At 46.2% G+C, this 22,963-nt stretch overlaps 1 protein-coding gene across 2 annotated transcripts in view; it reads right to left on the bottom strand.

Moving 5' to 3' along the window:
- Positions 1 to 17,955, bottom strand: part of Lyn (LYN proto-oncogene, Src family tyrosine kinase) — a 104,687-nt gene extending 86,732 nt beyond the window's left edge. Inside the window, exon 1 of one of the 2 annotated variants that reach the window (XM_038347242.2) lies at positions 17,679 to 17,955. The gene's annotated coding sequence lies outside the window, so the exon portion shown is untranslated. The remainder of the gene's footprint in view (positions 1 to 17,678) is intronic. The other variant, XM_038347241.2, reaches the window with a different exon arrangement.
- Between the last annotated feature and the right edge of the window lie 5,008 nt (positions 17,956 to 22,963).

Raw genomic sequence — 22,963 nt, 5'->3', positions numbered from 1 at the left:
GTTCCATTCCATTTACTCGGTAGCTAAAGAAGCAAATTTCTATCTCTAAATCTCAGTGCTCTCACCAGTGACAAGAGTGAATGAATCATCTTCTAAGAACCTAGTCATCTAGTAAAGCGTGAGCATTCAATAGCTGACTGCGGTTTCACTGGGTTTTGTGTAAAAGTTAATTATTATTTTATATGAATGTAAAATAATCACTATATTGCATCATTATACAATTTTTGCAACTGAGAAAAAAAAAACCGCTTTCCCGTCTGTGCTCGGCAGATCAAGCCCTGGCTCCTTGCTCTCCCGTCTGTGCCCAATGGATCAAGCCCCTTTGCTCTCTTGTTCCCTGAAGAGTAAGTAACCTTTCATGGAGCAAGAGAGCGTTTGCTTGGCCTTGCCAGCAGCTCTCCATCAGCTGGTATTCAGAAAGAAAGCAGGAGGCATCCTGCCTCCTGGGCTGGGTTCAGGTCCTCTGGGAAGGATGTGATAGACAAAGAGCCAGGAAGTTCCTTTCACTTCCTAGAGAGACTAAACAGCGCATGGGAAACAAATCATCCTGGTGTGCATGGCTCCCTTGTCCATCTGGGCTCATCCAAACATTCTTTCCCTTTAGCAAACATTTCAAAATATAATGCTGGCTCAAGCCAAAGCATGTGTCTGGGTTGGGACCACTACAGTCTTGGCAAAGGGCTGTAGAAAGCATGAAACTTAGGCAAGAGGATTGGAAGCTCAAGGCCACCTGGGCTTATAAATAAAAAAGAAAGAGAGGCCGGACGGTGGTGGCGCACGCCTTTAATCCCAGCACTCGGGAGGCAGAGGCAGGCGGATCTCTCTGAGTTTGAGGCCAGCCTGGTCTACAAGAGCTAGTTCCAGGACAGGCTCTAGAAACTACAGGGAAACCCTGTCTCGAAAAAACCGAAAAAAAAAGGAAAAAGAAAGGGGGGAGGGGAGAGAGGGAGGGAGGGAGGGAGAGAGGGAGAAAGGGAGAAAGGGAGAGAGGGAGGGAAGCTATTTTGATGGTTTAGAGAATCGTATGCCTCTTTACTAAACAGAGTATTTTGGAGCGTGTATGAAGTCATGGGTTTTCCATGTAAATGAGGGGAAATCCAGGTTGAAGAATGAGATAGAAAGAAGTACAAGCTCAACCGTGGTAAGGCTGCCAGGATCTTATGTAGTCAAGCTCCCCAGAATTACCACATACGAAGCCCGACGTCTATTTATCAGAGAGATGGGAATTTGGGCTCTCTCTGTGTCTTAGTTAGGGTTTCTATTGCTGTGAAGAGCCCATGAGCATGGCAACTCTTATTAAGGAAATATTTAATTTGGGGTGGCCTATATTTTCAGAAGTTTAGTCCATTATCATCATGGTGGGACATGGTAGGAAGACATGGTACTGGCTATATCTTGATCAGAAGGCAACAGGAAGTAATCTGTCTCACTGGGAGTAGCTTGAGCATAGGAGACCTCAGAGCCCACCCCATGATGACATACCTCCTAATAGTGCCACTTCCTTTGGGGGCCATTTTCTTTCAAAGCACCACACACTATGATACATTAATTCCCTGGCATTTCAAGAAGCACGTACAGGGGAGTGTCTTCAACTGGAAACTCTGAAATGTTCCGCAGTCTGAAATATTCAACCACCAACAAAAGCCACAAGAAGATAATGTCAGCCCTGAACTTATGTGATAGATTGCAGTCAAAATGCAGGGCCACTAAGCCTCCAGGCTAGAGTCCATCTCTAAGCTATCTCGTATGTAAGAATCTGAAAATCAATCAAATTGCCGAGCACTCTGGTCCTAAACAGTTGTTTAGGTAAGGGACACCTCAGCTGCTCTTTACTTCTAATGGAGAGGGCGGAGCTAAGACAATGGAGGGTCTAGACAGATGTCTCAGCACTGGCTACTCTTCCCTAAGACACACGATTCAATTTCCAGCACACACATGGCAGCTAATTCCACTTCCAGGGGATTCTTCTGGCCTCCTTGGGCACCAGGCACTCAAGTGATGCACAGACTTATATGCAACCAAAAAGACCATACACATAAAATAAATAAATAGGTTTAAGAGATACAATTAAAAAACTTCACTTTCCTCCATTAAAAAAATTTGAGTTTTCTTCTATAACAGCAATAAGAATCAAAGAACCAAAGGTTTTTTGTTTGGTTGGTTTTGGTTTTTGTTTGTTTTGTTTTGAGATGGGGTTTCTCTGTGTAGTCCTAGCTGTTCTGGAACTCTCTCTGTAGATCAGGCTCACCTCAAACTCACAGAGATCTGCCTGCCTCTGCCTCCGGAGTGTTGGAATTATAGGTCTGAGTCACCATGCCTGGCTCTAAGTTTTATTTAATAGCACTGGTGGTTGTTCCTTATCACTTGGTGAGGAAAAATTTGACCAAGGTCATTATGAAATCAGTCAGAGGATCTATGTGACCCTTGGCTTTATGCAAAGCCAATTCTTTGACCAAATGTCATGGTTTTCTCTATTTTAAATAGAGATGAGGAGCCTAGGAATGCACCCTTGCTATATCAGGCAAGATTTTTATTCTTTGGTTGGTTGGTTTTTTGAGACAGGCTTTCTCTGTATCTTTAGAGCCTGTCCCGGAACTAGCTCTTGTAGACCAGGCTGGCCTCAAATTCACAGAGATCCATCTGCCTCTGCCTTCCCCCATCCAGTGTTGGGATTAAAGGTGAGCGCCACCACCACCTGGCTCTTTGTTTATTATACAATCTGCAAAACAGGCAAACAAGCAAGCAAAATACAGAAAATCTACAGTCCCCTTCACATGATGCTTGATGACCATCTACGAATAATAAAACTCCTATCAGACTTGGTGATGTGCCTGAAATCTCAGGACTGTGGGGCTAAGGCTGGAGTACCCTGAGTTAATGGCTGGCCTGAACCACCTAGTGAGGCTCTTTCCAGAAAGAAAAAGGGCTGGCAAGGTGGCTCAGTAGGCAAAAGGCGTTGGCCACACAAGCCTGGTAACCTGAGTTTTTGAGTCCCAAAAGCCACATAAAGGTGGAAGGAGAGAAACCAGCTCCATTACCTCTGGATACAGTGCACGTACCCACGCCTTTACTTCTCTCTCTGCCTCTGTGTGTGGGGGGGGAGGGTGGTATTCGTGTGTACGAGCTCACGCGAGTGTGTGCACGTCTGTGGGGGCGTGCACGTGCTCATAGATACCAAAGTTTGCCCCCAGGTGTCCTCCTCTTTTGCTCTTATTCTCACAGAACCTGGAGCTTGCTGCGTAGCTATGCTGGTTGGCCAGTGGATGCCAGGGTCCGTTGGTCTCTGCCTCCCCAGAGCTGAGACCGCAGGGGTACAGTATCAGGCTAATGTTTATGTGGGTTCTGAGAATCTGAATTCAGGGTCTTTCTCAGCCAACACTTTATAGACAGAATCATCTCCCCAAACCTGATTTAACATTTTAAGAGCTAATTAATTAACCCTTAGTTAATTAATAAATAATTTCTCTTGGCGTACACAAATCCAATTTCCCCAACAGAATGGCCGTGATGTCAAAATGCGAAACAGGGCAGAGTGACATGGGAAGAGTTGGGGACCTGTTGCTATCCAGAAAAGGGTGGGGCTGCTACAGTTCAGTCTCAAACCACAGCCAGCTGGTCAGATACGGTGGAACGCACCTGTCTGTATTCCCAACAGCTTGAGAGATGGACGCGGGAGGATTCCTCAAGCCCAGGAATTCTAAAACACTTTAGGCAACACAAAGCCCATCTACAGACTGATAGATAGACAGACAGACCAACTGACTGACCAGCCAACCAATAGCCAAACGTTTGTAGTAAGTTAAGAGTCCTCGAAAAATTCCTAGGAATTAGGACAGTTTGGATGGGTGTCCCCCAAAGGCCTTCATCCCTAGGGTGGTGGTAATGAGATGTGCTGTTCAGATTTCAGGTGACAGCGCCTTCCATGAGGTCCTCGGGTCACTTGAAGGGGCCCTTCCCTTCTCTCTGTTGCTTGGCTCATGAGGCATGGTTGATTTGGTACATGTTTCTCTTATAATATACAGTTTTATCAGAGGCCCAAGCAATGGCATCACTGAATCTTAAGCTAAAACTCCAAACCCAAGAAGCAAAGTAGCGTTTCCTCTGCAGAGGTTCAACATCTTGGGTTTGCTGTCGTAAATAAGGTGAAGCTCACACAGTGTCTTTCCATGGCTATAACAACGAGGTGGAATCGCAGACAAGCATCTGTTAGCACTATTTTATGTGACAGAAAATGAAGCCTGCAGAGTTGAGGGAACTTCAGCTAATGCTCCAACACTGGTACCAAGCGGAGTATCCACCCCCTGAGTCTCAACTTGTAACTATGACGTCACACACCCGTCATTACCTGTCTTGGTACTAATCCATGTCCTGTATACAGCCTTTGCCAAGATAGGCAGAAATATGGCTAAGCTGTTGTTGCTTCTGCTGCCTTCTTAATTTGCAAATGAGGTATTCGATTCACTTCTTCCCTGTTCTGTTCTGATGGGGCTCCTGGACCCTCTCTTCTATTCCCAGGACTCACACCCCAGCTCAGTCCTTTACAGCAGCTCATGGCTGTCAACAGGGACAGGCAGTGGCAATGTAGCTGCTGAACCTCAGTCCCTGCAGTGAGGAGGAACTCAGTAAAGTCAGGGGCTAAGAGCTGTCACCCACAGACTCAGCATGCCTGCAGGCGGTCATTTGAAACCTGCACATTAAAGACAGCTTCCTCACAACTCCACTGCCTGGTATGTTCATATTTTTTAAAACAAAAATTTAGACTTTTCATCCAGTTTTTAAAAACACTTTAATTTTCTGAATACAGCTGTCTATCAGTATCAGTGGGGCGACAAGGTTTAAAGACTTGGATGCCAGCATCTGTGGACGCTCAGGTCTGTGGAACCTCAGGTCTGTGGAACCTCAGGTCTGTGGATGCTCAAGTGTGTTGTATAAAATAACATGGTATTTGCATATAACCTATGCATGTTTTCTCTGTAAATTATCTCTGGATTATTTAAGATACATAATACAGTAAAAGTACTGTGTAAGTAGCTGTTATGGTTTATTGTTCAAGGAATAACAACCAAAAGATCTGTAGTTGCTGGTACCAGTATAAATTTTAAAAAATATTTTCAATTCAAATTCGATTGCAACTGAAGACACAGAAGGAAGGGTGTGGAGGGATGCCTTTATATATGGAACAGCTCTGCTTCTGAGACGAGTGGCTTTAACTGCCAGCCAATCACATGCATATTCATGACCATTGAGCATCTGAGAAATGTTGTCTGAATGATGAATAAATAAAGCATGGCTTCATGGATTAACAAATTCCACAGGTCAAACTGGACTTTTCTCCTAACAAAATCAAACATGCAAAGTAGCTCACGGTGACACTTAAGAGCCAGTAATGGAGATGCTGTGTTCTTTGAATCAAATACAGATCTGATTTAACCTTAGCAGGGAATCGCTGAATCCACAGAGCTTCAAAGGCCAGTGCAGACACTGGCACTGTGCCATTCACAGGGTGCCTGATGGCACTGAGTCAGTAGAAACCATCCGGTCACGCCCGCACATCTGCATTTAGAAATTAGCCTCACTGTGAGGACTGGGTAGGAAAATAACCTGCACGTCGCTGGTGCCAACTAACTTTACTAGTTGACGGACAAATAAAAGGCATTTAAATAGGGCTCAGATGAAACTCAAGTTGAGAAATACAGCAACCACACAGTCGGGGTGTATAGCAGGGCAAGAAGAATTGACTCTCCCGGACAATGGCAGTAAGCCCAACATGCAGATATGCTGAAGTCAGCCAGACACGCAGCATGTAAATCTGACTGTGAGACCAACTGGCTTTCTTTGCTTTTCAGTTCCTTACACTGTGGTTTTTTTTTGTTTTTTTTTTTGTTTTTTTTTTTGTTTTTGTTTTTGTTTTTTTTTTTTTTTTTGAACTAAAAGCAGAAGCAGGAAGGTGGGTACGTCTGAGACAGCACTGTGAAGGATGTGTGGCCCATGGGTATAGGCGGGCAGCCCAGTGACTGCTTTTTGGTCAGCTTGTTGCACCAAAGCATGCACTAAACTAGACACCTCTGTATTTGTCTACACTATTTCAGCACAAGACAGGCTGCTGCGGAAAAATGGAAGAAAAATCCCCCTGCAGTTTATGAAGAAGACCTCCAACAGAAATACTCTTTAAAGGGTTTGGGGAGATGTCTCTCTGTGCATCCCTAAGAATCTGAATTCATATCCCTATCACCGTGGGAAAGACAGGTGAGGTGACACCTGCCTGCAACCCCAATGCTGGGAAGACAGGGACAAGAGGACCCTTAGCCAGTCCATTAGAAGCTGTGAGCTCCAGGCTTGTGGAAAAGGCACTGGCAACTACCTCTGACCCCCATATGTGCACAGATATGACATGAGCCCACCCCAAGGCACCCTCCCACATGAACATCCACAAATAAATAACAAGTATGCATATTACATCCTTCCCAGCTGGGATGGTGTTCAGTAGCAGAATGCTTACCTAGTTGGCACAGGCCCTGGGTTCCACTCCCCAGATAGGGAGAAATGGAATCAATGAGAACATGGCTAGAAACAGCAAGTACCTTTAGGAGCCACTACCCCAGTGAACTCTAAAGGGTTCTATAGGGCAATCAGTGACAAGCCTCTAAGGATAGAGACCCTGTTCCACAAGAGGGATCCCTGCAGGCACGATGAATTTTTTTTAAAGACCCTTCTTCCTTGCCTTCTAATGCACGGGCTCCACCGTGGTGCACCTCCTCGTTATCATATCCCTCTTTCCTCACTGCGAGTTACTGCCTTGTTATCCAGAAATCTGCAGGGTCTTGCACTGACTGAGCCGGAGAAAGTCCGCTCTCCCCTGCCCCCTGTCAGGCATCCCCTCTGCTGGTTGTTTTTTGTCAACTTGGCACGAGCCAAGATGTATCTGAAAGAGGGACTCTTTGAGAAGATGACTCCAAAACATTGGTTGTAGACGTCTGTGGAGGCCTCGCCTTGATTAACGATTGGTACAGGAGGGCCCAGCTCACTGTGGGCAATGACATCCCTGGGCATGTGGTCCTGAACAGCATGAGAAAGCAGGTGGATCAAGTCACGGAGAACAAGTCAGTAAGCAGCAATCCTTCATGGCCTCTGCTTCAGTTCCTGCTGTGAGTTCCTCCTCTAACTTCCTTTAACAATACATGTGATGTGGAAGCATATGATGAAATAAGCCCCCTCCTCCCTGAGTTACTTTTGGTCATGGTTTTTATCACAGCAATAGAAACCCTAAGACACTCACCAAAGAGAAGGCACACCAGCCAGCTTGATAGGCAAGCCCAAAGTCCAAAGAAAGGTGACTTCTCACCTTTCTTTGATATATCCTGAAGCTGTATCTCTGTCCATAACTCTCTGTCCATATTTCTGCTCATCGGCTTTCTTACATCGTTATTTAGAATTTTAGCAAAAATATACAGAACACGAAACTCACCCCTGAACTATTTTAAGGCTGTAACTCAATGGTACAGCCATTGTGACTATCAATTTTCAGAACCCTTTCATCTTGACAAACTGAAGCCCTGTGTCCATTCAACAGTGTCTCCCCATCCCACCTCCTCGCAACTCCTGGACGCTACCATCTTAGTTCCTGTCTCCACGGGTTGACCCGTCCAGGGATGTAAGAGCAATCACACAGTATGTTTCCTTTGGTACCTGGCCTGTTTCACTCTGCACAGGATCCTCTGAGTTCCTTTTGTTCTCTACCAAGGGCCAGAAAGCCCTTCCCTTTTAGGCTAAATAGCCTACTATACATACAGGACACTTCTGTTTGCTCCTTGGTTTTCCTGAATTACCCTGAAATAAACAGGGGTTGGCATGCATCTCTCAGGGACCCCACTTTCACCCTCATACACCCAGAAGTGGGATGGCCGCGTCATTTCTTGAGGAACTGCCCCATTTTACTTGCCCAATGTCAACACCCAAGGACTCAAATTTCTCCCCATCTGGCCATCCGTTTATTTTCTGCCTGGTTTTGTTTCCTTTTGGCTTTGTTTTTATTTTTGTTTTTGAGTAGCCATTGAGCCAATGAGCAACTCTTGTCTGGTTTCAATACCACCTATTATCATTAACTCTGTGTTTTAAAGCCAGTTTACAGTCTCTCTCAACCCGGAGCTCTCACCACCACCCTTTGAGGTTTAACACAATCTCCTAGAGTCTAGCAGGGCCACTAAGTTTCTGGCAACCTAGGAAGGGTTCAGATCAGAGACCCAGGGTAATCAACGTTACATGCCACACTCTTAATTTACTTGAAAATGAACAGAACCTCACACACAGATAGTGGTTGTGATGAGTGCTCGGAACACTATGCCTAATCAAGCAAGTGGTTGCTTGGTTTTATCCAAATATTGTTCCCAGTTATGGTGATGCTCTTAGTAAGCTATAAAAATGTAAGAGTGGTCCCAAACTGTCACATCACAACATTCTCTCCTTTAAACCAAATGACAAACTCGGATCTTGTAGACACATTTGGGCAAGAGCGGCTAGAGAGGCTACCATCCATCCACCTGCCGATTCCAGGTGAGGTCTACTGTTCATAACAAGCAACAATGGGTATTATTTTGTAGTTTCAAACTAACTTCTGTGGAATACACTTTGAATCTTTCAGTTATTCATCCACCTATTCAAAGCTATGAAAGTGTGCTTGGTGCAACATTATAAACCTTGTCTCCAAAGACCAAAACAAACAAACAAATACCTTCTTACAAAAAAGTGTCAGGTAGCTGCCCGTGATTGAAGGGGTGAGGTGGGGTAGGGTGCCGTGGGTGAAGCTCCCTTCTAAAGGCTCCAGTGGCTCTCCTGCATTCTGTAGTAACAGTCATCATTTTTAGTCAGGGCCTTTCCAAGCCCACCTATCAAGCCTTATTACAGATTCTAGAACAACATCTGGGGACAGAGCTGGAGTACTGTTCCCTCAGGATCCAAATCCTGAGCATTCGCCATGTACTTCCTCCTGGCATCTGACTCTCTTCCTTTTGGATTTCCATCAACACCGGGTGGACTCCCAAGAGGTACTCCAGAAATGTTAGCTAAACTGATTGCTGAACATCATAGAGCCCTCTAAGGAAGTGCTCTGGCCAGTCCTGATGACACACACATGTAAACGCAGAACTGGAGAGATAGTTCTGCAATTAAGTGCACTGTCTGCTCTTCCAGAGGACCTGGGTTCAATTCCCAGCACCCACATGGCAGCTCACAACTGTAACTCCAAGATCTGACATGCTCACACAGACACATGCAAGCAAAACACCAATGCACATGAAATAAAAATAAGTGAATTACTTTAAAATAAATAAATAAGCCCAGAACTCAGGAGGCCAGAAAAGGCAAAAAGGATAATGAGTTTTAGGTCAGCCTGGGCTATAGAGCAAGTTCAAGGTTAGCTTGGGATATATAGCAAGATACCTATCAATAAATAAAAATAAGTTAAGACTGTTCGTAAAGCAGGATATGATGGCACAAACCTATAGTCCTGGCACGTGGGAGGACTGGGGCAGGAGGAGTAGAATTTAAAGGTCAGTCTACAGCACCTAGTAAGACTTTGTCTCCAGTAAAGACAGAAAAAACAAAGGGAGGAAGGAAAGAAGAGAGAGGAGAAAGAAGGAAAGAGGGAGAGAGGGAGGGAGGAAGGGAAAAAGGGAAGGTGGGAAAAGGTGGAGGAGGGAAAGGGGAGGGAGAGGAAGAGAATTTACATCTCTGAGATGCAAATTATAATTACTTTAGGCCCTTGGTATCCATGAATCTCACATCTGCAGATTCAACCAAGCCTGACAGAAAATACTCACAAAAACCTGTCACTATTGAACATGAACAGACTCTTCTGATATTACTCCCTAAACATTACAGTCTACCAAGTGTTTACATTGTTCTGATGTTGTTTCAGGTACCATAAGTAACCTAGAGATGGTTCAGAGGGCATGAGGGACTATGTGAGGTTGCACACAAACACATCCTTGAGAGATCCCGGAAGCAATTATTCACAGATCACTAATGACAGCAGCGACATTCTTATGAGCAGCCTGCAGGCCACTATACCTCCAAAGTCCCCTGACTGTCCTACCTGGCTCTGTGGTCACTCTGCCTTCATTTCATTATTCTTTGTACTGCCGTTTTTAATTAGAAAAATACATGTATTCTGTTCAGCAGCATCCAAGGCCAGCCTGGAAAACTTGGAGAAACGCTGTTTCAAAATACTATATTTTTAATCCAAAATGTGCTTATTTGGGTGGGTTTCCAAATCATCTTGACTTGGGGTACTTTGACTGCTGTCCTGCCGTGAAAGAGCATCTTCTTTCTGCCTGCCTTTTTTTCCACCTGCACGATGACAGGGCAGTGGAGCAGATAACACACAAGGCTACCGTTTGTTCATGGCTAACAACCATGGGGTTTAACAGCGTCCTGGGCAGTTCCCATCCGTGAAGCAGGAACTGGGGCTCCACACCAGGATTTCCCATGAGTTTCCTCCTCTCCTCTTTTGGAGAAGGGATGAAGGAGATCCTTTGTGAGAGGAATGTTCTCTAGTGAGCAAGACACTCACCTCTGAACATTTTTAAAGGGTTGGAAATCAGGCTTGATGGTAGGCTTGCCAGTATCATACAAATAAGTAAATGTAATAAAATAAAGATGAGAGTTGGGAGTGATAGATGGGTGGTAGAATACTTGCTTAGTACATACAAGGCTCTAGATTTAATTCCCAGAACCACAGTAAATAAGTAAACAAATCAGCATCTATCCATCCTCCAGAAAGTAAAACAAACAAAAGCACTATTAAGACTTTAGACTGGCCGGGCGGTGGTGGCACACACCTTTAATCTCTGTACTCAGGAGGCAGAGACAGGTGGATCTCTGAGTTCAAGACCAGCCTGGTCTACAGAGGAAGTTCCAGGACAGGCTCTAAAGCTACAGAGAAAACCTGTCTTGAAAAACCAAAAGAAAGAAAAGGAAAAGAAAAAAAAAAGACTTTAGAATAAAAAAAAAAAAAATTGATATGCAGATCTTACAACTGGTATTTCCCACCTACGAGTATTATTTCAGAAATGCTATCATCTTACCTATCAGTTTGTTTTATGTTTTTATAAGTTGTTTTATTTATTTATGTTTTTATAAGAGGAGCATTTTATTTTGGCATCAAATGTGAGCGGAGTAGCCTATGATCTATTGTTCCTGTGCTTTGTGCCTATGACAGAGAGGCACATTGCAGTTGAAACAGGCAGCACAGACAGCACACTCATCCCATCACTATGACATAAAGTGGAGGAAGAGGGAAGAGGATCCACTGTGGCTTCTAAGAGAGCAGAGCTCCCATGAGGTCCTCCTCTGGGAATTTCCACATCCTCCACACAGCACCAAGCTGGGACTGAAGACTATAACACAAAGTACTGTAGAAAGCATTCCGAATGCTAATTGTGGCAGGAGCAGATTTATTCTTCTTTAAACATTACACAATGTAAAAATGTATTAAAACATCACAGAGCACTGCACAAGTGTATACATTCTTAATGTGTCACTTAAAATATATTTGGAGATTTATTATTTTTATAATCATTACATTTTTTGAAATTATATCATTTCTCCCTTCAATGCCTACCATGCACCCCCTTTGCTGTCTCTAGTCTTTTATTCTTTAATTGTTACGTGTGTGTGTGTGTGTGTGTTCCTAAACACATAACTATAACCTGCCCAGTCTATATAATGTTACCCGTAAGCATGTGATTTTGGGGCTGACCACTGGTATTGCATAAACAATTAGGGGTTCTTCCCTGGGCAAGGCTATCTCTGCCACTCTCATCAGCCCCTGGTTGTAGTGAGCTTTTAAAGGCACTTCTGGGCTGGGGAGATGGCCGGCTCCATGGCTAAAGCACTTACAGTTCAAACATGGGGTCCAGAACCCAAATGCACATGATTCGAGATTCCTGAAGAAGCTGGCTAGCAAGTCCAGCTGTGCTAGTGAGTTCTGTACTAGACAGATCCTGCTACAAAAGAATGATGTAGAAGAATAGTCAATGAGAAGCCCCAAGCTCACACCTCCATACATGTATACACACGTGAAAACCCATGATAAGGAAAAGAAATTTATTTTTATTTTTGTCATATTAGGAGGTATATTCAAAGGCATTTACAAGTTATTCTGGTGTATGGATAGATGCCTCTTGATTTGTATTTGAACTTAAATTGTATTTGTTAGGGTTTGGTTTGGTTTTTAAATGAGAATCTCACTTTTTTGATCAGGCTGGCCCCCAATGCCAGGGCTCAAATGACCCTCCGACCTCAACCTCTTGAGTAGCTGGTAACAGGCCTGAACCACCCCACCCAGCTGAATTTGCGTTTCTGTAATAAATCTCTAGCCAGGCCTAGGTTCACCTCTGCTCACTCACAGCCTAGCAGAGCTTCCCAAGCTGACTCAGAAGGACTCCCAAGCACTCCGATACAATGGAAGGCTCCTTAGTCAAATTTTGATAGCCTTTTTGTCTGTCTGCTTGTTACAGGCATGAGTAAAAGGTGTTTCTAAGATTGTGCTTGTGGATATCTGACGGTGACAGCTGCATTCCAAGAGTTTCCCTGAAAGACTCTCATCCCAGAGCTTCACGAACAGCCAGCCCTACACCACCAGAGTCAAGACAGCACTTTGTGCGATCATATAAAGATTGTGAAATCTTGCTTTGAGTTTCCACGAGGGGAAATTTCAAAACATACATCTTTCTGGTGCTGGAAAAATCAAGACTGTATATTTCAAAATATACAACTTCCTGCTGGAGACCTTTGCCTGAGGAGAGTCTACAAACTTCCTTCGCAAGTCACCCTCTCTCCTTTCTCCCTCCTTCCATCCATTCGTCCATCCATCCATCCATCCATCCATCCATCCATCCATCCCTATTGTCTCTCTTCAGGGAAAACTGACTGTGAACCTGCAGATCAAGCAGGGTTGGTAGAAGGAACCCTGAGGGGAAAGCAATTCTGGGTGACTTGAAGGGAGGGGCCCCACAGGCAAATGACTGGAGTGTGCAGGGCGTAGGGGGTATCACTTCCTTTGCGCCTTCACCCTCTGGCTGAGTTCTACTCTCAGCAACACAGCTTTCCCATGGAAAGCAGAAGTGGTCCTCCCTGTCCAGAGAGCCTCTCAGAGGCTAGTTTCTCCATTCCCTCTGACCCGTGGGAGTTAACACTTACAGGAAGAGTAGGCACCCACATCACCCAAACGCCACACAGCCGTTAGGACTTTGGAAACCAGAGAGAACACTGATCTACCTCTGCAGCCTCCCTGTGGACTCTCGGCTCTCAAGGGTGGCCCCTCCAAGTTGGTATAGCTTCCCACAAAATGTTTTACTAGCACAGAGGAACTAGAGGAGGTATGCTTCCAATCAGAGTGGTCTGGAGTCAGCCAAGTGGCAAGGAACACTTTAGGTCTCATAGAAAGGTGGAATGAACCCAAAAGGCAATAATGGCCTTAAAGTTCAAAGCGTAGAATAAAAAATGCAACGAACTAAAAAAAACAGTCCAGGCTACACATATAGGAAGGCTCCTCCTCGGTCGGTAAGACATTGAGGAAAGTGGAGGAAAGTGCCTCTTAAACTGCCGTGGAGTGAGTCGGGCGTGGAGGGTCACACCTGCAATCCCAGCGTTCAGAGGAGTTAAGATTTATCAGGAGTTCAAGGCCATCCTTAGCTCAGTGGTGAACTGGAGACAAGTCTGGAACACTTGAGATCTGGTCTTAAGAACAAATCACATGATTGTGATTGCAGCATCTGTATGGTTTTATAGGACACCATTTAGGGATCACAGCCTTCTAAACAGTGACTGTGGGTACCAAAAGGAGGACACGATCGGCCAACTAGCATCATGCCAGTGACAAGGAGAGTGTCTTTGTAAGATGAAGGGGTCACCTTGCAAAGGCACAGCAGGTGCTGGGACACAGTGATGTCAGCAGGACTTGCAGGGGACTGTGTCCTCACTGTGACCTCATTTTCAAGAAACAGTTTCATGGCCAATGACAAATGTAGTGGTTCAACCTTTAAGAGAGAATAGAGACTCTGTGTGTGTGTGTGTTGTCTTTCCTCCCTTTACCCTTTTCTCAATAAACTCCACACTCAAAAAAAAAAAAAAAGCAAAAAGCAAAAAAAAAAAAAAAAAAAAAAAAAAAAGGCCCAAAGAATAAAGAACTAAAGGCTACGGTGGCAAACCATACTTGCTAGAATTTGATTTAATTTTTTAAGCTTGTTATTCAACAGAAAAGTTTCTCTAGATAACTCAAGACTAGATGAGAGATGAGAGAAGGCTTGAGTCTCGACTCGGGGCTGCCATGCACTTTCTCACCCCTCAATTAACACCCCATTTTCCACATTTGAGTGTCTCCCCTCAAATGGGAACTTAAATGTTGGAAATGACGACAGAATTTACTCAAAATTTCGCAATCTAGGCATCAGGAAACTGGGCAGCTGTAGAAATATTTCAGTATTTCTGACTGGAAAAGAAACTTCCTCTTCCATTTCCTTCGCTCCGGTATTAGTCTTCAGAGCTAGGAAGCCATGACTACAGCAAGCTGAGTGCTGGGCCGTCCACTGGCTTGCCCACAGCAGGCACTCAGAAAGCCCGGCCTGTCTCCTACATGGGTGCTATAGGCTTTCCTTCTCCATCATGAGGGATGCTCTCGTTGTAACAGGTATGTAGAGATGGTAGAGTCCATGGCAATGACAGAAAGAAGACTTTTGGCAGTTAGTCCTTGGACAGTCCTGGCTAACCAGCGCACGCCACAAGCGAGGCTATTCCAATGACACACGGTGTCATTACGGATGATCCACACCAAAGAGGAGGCAGTGCTGAAAATGCAGAAGGGGGCTTCCCGGAGATCCACTCCTACACAGCCCCCCAACTTAGTTCATCCACTCCTACATAGCCCCCCAACTTAGTTCATCCACTCCTACATAGCCCCCCAACTTAGTTCATCCACTCCTACACAGCCCCCCCAACTTAGTTCAGAAAAACTACCAAATAAGTAAAGAAAATTACTCTGCAATTCTGTCTCAAATACGTACTAAATAATACATTTATCTACTGCAAAGTAGTAGTCAGAAAGCATACCTATAATATCCAAAGACCATCTAGCCTTTCACCTCAGACAAGTCCCTGAATCTCTTTTTTGTATCTGTCAGTCCCCTGCTTACGGGTAGGGAATCATGAGGGGTCCAGAATGAAATCAGGAGGAGGCCTCTGAAGTTACAAAAAAAAAAAAAAGTATTATTTTCATTGCTATAAGCTGCTCAGAAAGGCTCTAGGCTGGTTCAAATGCCAATGCGTCACCGACTAATAGCCTACTTATTGTGGTGGCCCTTCAATGTTCTATTTATTAATCTATGTATCCTAGGGATCATTGGTCCCAGTGAGATGCAACAATGTCTTATGCTATATATGTGTGCACATTGTATTCCGATTTATGAAATCAGTATAGGTTCATATATGATCATACGGTTTCACTTTGCTAAATGACATCTCTATGGGACCAAACTCTAATCAGATGCTTCTGTCATTTATTTCTGAACACAAAACCTGGAGGAACGAAGAAGTCTTCAAAGCCACTGATTTGCCAAGTTGTGTGGGACCTCTTCTGTGGCAAGGAAGCCACTAGCAGCAGAAGGGGGTTGTTTTACAAAGTATCAAGACTCTAAGGTAATGAAGAAGGGTGACCAGCTTTGCAGAAACTGTCTTTCTGCCCATCAGGACTTCCTCCAAAGACACCGAGAACAGTCCTGAGCAGGGATTTCCATTTAGAGCTCTGGCGGCGTTCGACAATGTCCTTCCACCTTTGTTCCAGAAACCAAGACAGCGGGTGAGCAGCCTACAGTAGGGTAAGCCTCCCTTCTTCCTTCCAGGCCGTCTCCACAGAGCACTCATCAAGCACCCGGCCTTCATTTTGGACAAACGAGATAAAGCCGTTGCCAGTCATTGTCGGGATGACCAGTCTATAAACATGGACATTTCCTAATACCTCTGCTGCCCTGAGGAAACACTGACTCAATACACAGCCCAAGTGGGTGTTCTGTAAGTTCAACCCTGGCCAGCCGTGCGGTGCCTATACCACAGCTCAGGATTCCTGGATCCTGACCTCTCTTCCTTCACATCTGCTGGCCTCTTCCCTGGCTCAGGTCACCACACTCACAGCCCAAGAGGCTCATTCACCAAAGGCTCTTGTGAGCCAAATTTTATAAACAAAAGCAAAACAAAGAAACAGGAAAAGCCCCAAATCACCCAGCTCAGCTCCAAATGAGAGCCTGGATAGGCAGAGTTAAAGGGAAGAAGGATTCCCCTCACTTAAGAAGGACTAGAGAAGCCCTGCACCCCTCAGGGCACAGCCTATTTCCGTAAAAAAGAAAAAAAAATACTAAGGACGTTACTACACAGAGAAAACACCCTACAGCCGGTTGAGCTTCAGGAGCAAACCAGGAATCCAACGTCTTCCGAGCTAGGTCTTAGGTTTTAGGGCCTTGGAATCAGAGGAACCCGTGGGACACCACAGCATTCAGGTAGGTCTTTATTAAGCAGGTTTTTTTTCAAAAATCAGATGGCTCACTCTGACTTGTGGTTTCAGGTTTAAAATCACCAAACTGCCAAGACCCGAGGACCTTCGTTGTTATAGATACCAGCTGTACCAAGTACCATTTACATAACGCGGCGTAAGTTCCAGGACTTTCAGTTTATTAAACCTATCGGGTAGGTTCATTCTGAATTATGAGGAAACCCAAACTGGGAACTTGAATAATCCGCAGACACACACAGCTAGAAGACTGCATGGCCTAGATTCCCACCTGCATTCTGAGTGGCAAGGAAGTTGAGCGGATTGGCAAAATTAACACAAACATGGATACTCAAAGGAAGAGACAACCACAAGTGCTCAGAGGAGCGGACTGTTGGGAAAAAAAAATACAACCTAAACAGCACGGGGAAGCCACTACAGCCAGCTAAGATAAGGCGGGTGAGTGGGAACTGTAGCATACACCCTTCCCCCCAGCCCGAAGGAAAGGCATCCCTGAATTCTTAAAATAACTCCAGCTTCCTCTTGGCCGAGGCGTCGGACCGCTCCGCCGCCGCCAGAGAGAAGCCGGGCTCCGCGGGAGGTCGAGCTCCAGCCACCGCCGTAGCCGCTCGACGTCACCACCTTGCCCCGAGTCATCAGGGACCTCAGCCAACAGGCAGCCTTAGAGAGAGTCTGCCTGGGGACCCAGGGTCTGGCAGGACTACTAGATACTGCATCCCAGGTGACCCCCCTCCCGAATTCCCGCCACGCTCCTTCCCGAGTGCCCCGAGGCTTCCCTAGCACAGAAGAGACGTTGGAGCGGGGCCCGCAGGTGGCCCCCGCCAAGGACCCAAGGACTCCCACCCTGTGCGCACCTCCCACCACGCCCCCGCGCCGCTCCGCTGCGGACACCTGCGGAACCGCCGCCCCCGCGTCCCCCGCTCGACCGCCCGGGCGAGTCACAGTCACCCTAGGCTGGAGGCATCTGAAAGCTCTCACCACCCGGAGTGAGTGCCGGCAAGAAACGGGGAGCAACCTTTGCTGCGCCGAATACCCGGGTCCCTAGCCAAGCAAGCGACCTGGGCTCCGGTCTCGGGCTCGGTCTACCCGACGCGCCCACCCCGCGCTCGAGCCCCTCACTCACTCGCTGACGGTAGAAGTTTCGGGGCTGCGGAACTCCACGGTGACTTCGGTTCAAAGCTGCGTACGCGACGGGACGGCCCTCCGGGGCCCGCCTGGGAAGCAGCTGCCGGCCCGGGTAGCAGGACGCGTGGCCGGCGCTTGCGGGCACACTGCGCGGGGGACACAGCCCGGCCTGCAGCAGGCTGCTTAGCTGCTGAGCGTCAGCCGGGGAGGCGCCCGAGCCCGGCTCGGTGGGAGAGGAACTGGCTGTCGCTGGGCTCGGCCAAGAGGTCCCAGCTACTTCCTGGTGCTCGGATTTGCATACTGTGCTGGGAGGGCGGGGAAGTGACCGTTTGGTTCCTGTCCAAGGTTTGGTATTTGGTGTGGCCGTTGCACAGGGTTTTGCAAGCAAACAGATTTTGGAGAGTAGGGGCAACCTCGGAACCAGCATTCTTCCTTAGGAAGATCTGGGGATCCCCAGGAGTCGCGAAAACTTCCACACCCCTTTGCTTTTTTTTTCCCAATTCAACTCCTCAACGTGTCAGAAGTGGTGGGCGCCTGGGAGTAGGGGCAGCAGGCTCCCCAGCACTGCGGTGTGTAGAGCCCTCCACAGAGAAAAGAGTACCATAGAGTTGATGCTGGGGGGAGAGGAGGTGCTGTTTACCTTAATAATCAAAACAGAGCAAATTCCTTAAATGTTTAAGACTTTCATTGCAGTGAAGAGTAGGGACTAACTGTGGAATTAAATGGTCTAGCAATCGCTGAAAGCCTCCGTTTCTCCAGGAAAATGGAGCTAAGGAAAACCGTTTAGCCAGAACTGCCCACTGTTCGGGCCATGGTAACCGTTTAATGCAGTCCTGCAAACATTGTGTCCTACCTGCACACATGCTTGGCGTACAATGGGTGCCTAACCAGTGCTTATTGCGAGACTGCATGCTCATAAAAAGATTTCAACTAATAAATGCATCTTACTGAACCAAGGTACACAATTAGCCTCTGTCACTATGACGCTCACTTAGGCTAATCTGACTTCTGTGTCCTCAGATCCCAACCCCGCAGTACCTTGTAGAATTAACAAAGAAAAGTGTGGACACTGTAGCAGACTTCGTGTATTAACAGGGGAACCAGGCATGGCTCGAAACACTTGACTTTTTTGTATTTGTGATGTGGGTAACTGTTTCCCCCAATTGCAGTCCAGTAGGTCAGAGCCGGCACCTTGTAACCAAGTCCAGTAAGGCTGTTGTTTGTTACTAACAAAGGAAGCCTAACACCAGCAAGCATAATAATGCGTCCATTTTTCAGTTGGTTTTTGGTTTTTCAAGACAGGGTTTCTCTCTGTAGCCCTGGCTGTGCTGGAACTCACTCTGTAGACCAGGGTGGCTTCAAATCCAGAGATTGGCCTGTCTCTGCCTCCCAAGTGCTAGGATTAACGTTGTGGGCCACCACTACCAGGCGTATCCATTTTTTTCGGTCAACCAGGGACTACATAGAAGAAGATGGTACTAGATATTGTAACAGAGCTGAAAAATCTCTACAATGTCATAGGTGTCACAGTGTGGCAGTATAAGGCAGTTCCAGTGTTTGGCTGATGCTGGTGCCAACAAGCCCACTTGTACGCCAGTCACATACCAGCACAGCACATAGAGTCTGCACAGTACAGAGAACTGATCATATTAACCGTGAGTAGGGTTTATGATTTGACACAGTATACCTTTATTTTAAAGACTTTCCTGTAGAGCAGTGTGCTCAAGGTTAGTCAGTAGCGCCTTGTGTTGTTTACCTTGACTCCTGGTTGCATCAAGAAGGACAAGTGAGTGTACCCTACAATGGCCACACAAAGGCACAATCACATAAGAGCATACTTCTCAGAGTGTCCCCATCACTGTCCCTAAGCCATAGGAAACAGGTAGGCGGATGGTCTTTGCTATGGTCACTTTCCTGCTGAAGAGTGGCCAGGAGCTTACCATGGGAATCGCTGTGCATAGGAGCTGCTATCTGTCAAATATCCTATAGAACAGGGGTTCTCAACCTGTAGGTCACAACCCCTTTAGGGGTCAAACAGCCCTTTCTAGGGGCCATCCGAAAACACAGATATTTACATTATGATTCATAACAGTAGCAAATTATATAACAGTAGCATCAAAAATAATAATTTTATGGTTGGGGGTCACCACAACGTGAGGAACTAACTGTATTAAAGGGTCACAGCATGAGGAAGGTTGAGAAGCATTGTCTAGAAGAACTCACCACCTGAGAATCCATGTCCTGGACTTTTTTGAATGACCTCTTTAGTACATTGGCCCTAAGTAGTAACACTCTTACTTTGAGCCCTTGAAGTCTTGGCTGATGGCATGTGGCAAACAAGAAAAGCACTAAAATTATTTGGCATTGCCTGCCACTGGTGCTCCTTCCCCTCTCCCGGGAATCTTCCTCCAGAGATCTAGGTTTTGGAGCCTAACATGGACACTCTACACAGGCTTCCTGTTGATCTTTGTGAGAAGATGCAGGGTGAACACAAAGATTCCCTTTGACTCTTGCAAGCCTGGCCAGAGACCCATGTGACCCAAGTGGCAACACCACAGAGGAACAGTGACAAGTTGCAATCGTGTTGGTGGTCACAGTATCCCCAGGGTCAGACTTGCACAGACCAATCAAATCAGTCTCTAACGACCCCCAAGCTCCCCATGTTGCTCTACTGATCAGCCACCGCTGGGAACCAGTGTGAGAAACTCAGCCAAATGCAGGTCGCCCATTTGTAGTGCGGCTACAATTGATGTGAAACCTTCTGGTTCGGTGAAAGCATGCTACAAAGATGAGCAGGCCCACTTGGCTGGAATGGCGTGGCAGAATTTTACATGGGAAATGAGTGTTGGTTCATCCAGGTTCTCTGGAAGGAAGGAGACTGGTGACCACTGTGTGGTAACCCAAAGACTTCAGTGGATCTCCTATTTGACCCTCATAACCATGCCCTGGGTTTTACACTGTGTAGGAAAGAAAGGCTCAACGTGGGTAGGCAACTTGTTCCAATTCCCTCTCTAAAGTGGATGGGTTAGATTTGAACCCCATTCTGTGTGGATGACATCAAAGCTTTCTGTTAAGTCACTTTCCCAGCCTGAGATGCCACAGAAGCAAAGCCCTAAGAAGCCCCAGCCTTGCAAACCGGAAGAAGTCCAGCTCCAAACCATGTTAGTCTGACGTTATGAAGGAACAGACAAACTACCTAAACATTACGTTATTAAAACTGAGCCACATGGTAATGATTATGACACCAATAACATAATTATAGTTTGGATCTTATTAAAGTTAATCTGTCATATGATGACACACAGAAATGTACTGCATGGTAACTAGACCAAAACAGTGAACTACATATTAAAAATTGCCTCATACAGGCAGATTAGAGGTTTCCGAGGTCTACCCAGCACTGTCTGGAAGGTAAGAGGATGAATCAATGCGACCAAGTTTCTGTTCCTTCTGAGGGAGGGCGGCTCCAGTGGCCTTCCCAGTTTTCCTTCCCTCAGTTTTCCTTCCCTCAGATCTTCAGCGTGGGTACCCCCTCTCCTCTCCTATCAAGCTGGCTCCACGACCTTGGTATCTGCCCTGTTCTTGGTTCAAATTTGATAAATGCCAAACCTGGTGTCTACGTAGCCTTAAGGTTTCTAGAAACACGTTTTAGTTTTTATGTAGACATTGTTTCAGAATCACAGGAAAACATCTAAGGGGGCACAAAGAATCACCGTATGCTCTTGGTCTAATTCTCCTGCTATTATCATTTAGCCAAACTTCATTAACTCGCACTCTCCTCCCTCATCCCCTCTTCCATCAATCAATATCACTGCCTATAATTTGTTTGTTGTTGTTGTTGTTTGAGACAGGGTTTCTCTGTAGCTTTGGACCCTGTCCTGGAACTCACTCTGTAGACCAGGCTGGCCTCAAACTCACAGAAATCTGCCAGTCTCTGCTCCCAAGTGCTGGGATTAAAGGTGTGCACCACCACCACCCATCAATCTCTCTGCGTATAAATTGTCTGAACTGTTATCCGACAGCTATAGAAATAATAATCCTTAGCCCTCTAGCTATTTCATCAAATATTGTCAGTTAAATAAAGTAGAAGGGATTTTGAAACATAAATGACAAGAATTAAGGAGAAGACACAAAAATCACCCAGTTTTCCACGCAGTTTCCCAACGTAGCTTAATCAGATGGCTTTCAGCACTGTGCAAATAGCTGGATGAAGCAGAAGTCATGCAGGAAGCTCGCATTGGGAGGAACCTGGTGCTCTCTGGAGGCAGACACAGGAGCCAGAGTTCAGCTCTGATTAGGGAGAAGTTACCGAAAGACACTTCCCTTGGGAGAAAACATGGCCACCTCCAGAAGCAACCCTGATAGCACAGATTTTGATCCTAAAACATGAAGAGATGCTTGATTCCTGCTGGTAGATGTAGCTCCAGTAATTGTCACCTTAAAAGTTCAAAGGACAGATGAGTCTGTTGACACACAGGCATTGAGAAAGACTCCGTGGGTAAAGAAGGTGACAACCCATCCTCAGGCAGGATGTACCAGGAGTACTGCACAGGTGCACAGGTCACAGATGCAAGAAAGGAGTAGCCAGTCACTGAGCACTGAGCTGGGGCGCTCTTTCCCCCTCCTCCTCATCTGCCCCCTTTTCTTCCTCCCCCTCTTTTTTCTCCCTCTTTCTTTACTTCTTCTGTTCTTCCTCCTCTGTCGTGTGCCAGAGATCAATTGAGGGCCTCGTGCACATTAACCAAGCCCTCTACTACTGAGCTGCCTGCCCAGCCCTGTCTTCTAGGTTCTCCTCCTCTTCCTGGGTGGTTACGTGTAGTGTGGCATGAGCTTAGCATCTGGGTGGAGGGCTTGCCAGCCAGCTGGGTTCTGCTCTCAGATCTGTAGGGGATGGCCTTGTGTCTTGGACTCTCCTGCTACCTCCAGCACCCGGCTGGAGCCCGACCTATCACAAGCCTCCGGGCTGCTGGCCTATTTTAGTTCTAAGAACACAGCTGTCTCCACTCTATCCATTTTCCTTCTCTCTTCTTTTTCACTTTATATTCCAGAGATTCACTTTTTACACATTTTAGTTGCTGAGGTTACAGCACCAACAGATCCGACAACTGACTGATTGTAACCTGACACTTAACAACTTTTCCTCCACTAGAAGTCTCCCTGCAGAAGTCCTCTGACCTCTGTCTTTCTCCTGAGGGACAGCTTATGGTCCTCCTTCCTGGACATTCTGGGCAAACTGACCAGTGATGATAAGAGAGCGTTGGTGAAGCAGTCCATGTGGCCGGT

Source organism: Arvicola amphibius, chromosome 11 (assembly GCF_903992535.2).
Source record: "Arvicola amphibius chromosome 11, mArvAmp1.2, whole genome shotgun sequence".
Classification (NCBI taxonomy): domain Eukaryota; kingdom Metazoa; phylum Chordata; class Mammalia; order Rodentia; family Cricetidae; genus Arvicola; species Arvicola amphibius.
Note: the sequence above shows the minus strand (reverse complement) of the source record. Positions and strands in the feature narration are given on the sequence as shown.